The sequence below is a fragment of the Nannospalax galili genome, unplaced genomic scaffold, assembly GCF_000622305.1.
Source record: "Nannospalax galili isolate Female #2095 unplaced genomic scaffold, S.galili_v1.0 scaffold47, whole genome shotgun sequence".
In the NCBI taxonomy this organism is placed as follows: Eukaryota; Metazoa; Chordata; class Mammalia; order Rodentia; family Spalacidae; genus Nannospalax; species Nannospalax galili.
This window is the reverse complement of record NW_008357641.1, coordinates 2,357,689-2,359,002: the sequence shown is the minus strand read 5'-3', so window position 1 is coordinate 2,359,002 and position 1,314 is coordinate 2,357,689.

Sequence of the window (1,314 nt, the reverse complement as noted above, 5' to 3'; positions counted from 1 at the left end):
TGGTATGTAATGCATAGCTGGGTATAAATAAAAACGATGGTAAATGTGATTAGAGTGGAGATACACATTTGGAGATCAGTAGCTTAATAGTATATAATATGGTTGTTGTTGCAATCACCTGTGGGATTTAGGAGACAATGAGGACCAAGAACTTCAGAGTTCTAGGGCAAGGTAGCAGGCTAGAAGTTTTCACCCTGTTCCTACATGAATAGAAAGAGTCACGGTTACAAAGGAGAGGAACAGAAGACCTCTGTATATCAAGAAAAGCATGTGTGGACAGCTAAAAAGTAGGAGATTTGTAGACAATGCAGAGAAGCATAGGAAGGGTCCATACCTGTGACCCCATTCCCCAGGTCAAAGGGGAACTGAAAGCCATAGGTACAAGGTGCGGCCAGAGAGTGTAAAGAGCTCTGCTGCCAACAGGTTGGCACTCCTGGTCTCAGGAGAAACGTAGTGTTCATCTGGCAGTATCTCATTCTGCATGACAGATTAGTCTTAAAGAACAAATATAATACAAATGCAAATCCACATATTATGGAGCACTAGAAGTGGGTTCCATCCATTCCTGAGACCTGAAAACGAGCAGTCAAGAAGCCTAGGAGGCTGTTGACACAGTGGCAGTTTGTGTATGGTAAATACAAGAGGCAGTAATGGAAACTGACAAGGTCAGATGCAATATTACTGAGAAGGCTATCAAGGCTAGAGCTTGAAGTGCAGACCATTTAGGAGGGAGCTCCATTGCTTTTGGGTTGCTGTAGAGCCCAGAATCAGTAAATTCCTTGACATCTAAACCTTTTTTGCATCTCTGTGTGGTTTCCTGCACTAATAACCCTGAGATCTCTGTGCCCACATTAACAGACACTGCTTTCCTTACCACAATGTGCTTTTCTCTGTAGTTTTGGTTCTTAAAGTACCAAATCCCATATACAGAATCCCCTTCTGGCTTCCAACTACCTAACAGTAAGTAAGCATCCTTTGGCTTACGTCTCACAGTTCAGTTTAGGGCCTCTTCAGTCAATGGGAACCTGCCTGTCCCACAAACTGCATAGCCTGTTGAGGTCAGCAGTGGCTCTTTATATACATCAAGCAAGTTTCTTAATTGAATATAGTCCCTTCAATGAAAATAAAAACATAACCTTGCTGGCTCTTGCCCTCAGCCTGGGAACACACCAGCTGGTAAGGTGAGAATAGGAGAACTTCATTAGACAGCTCAGTAAGCCTGGTAGATGCTATTGTTAGAGAACATAAATATTTCTCCAGTTTCTTCTTTCTTTTTCACCGTTTTTTCTACATTGTTGACATTGCATTCTCTTT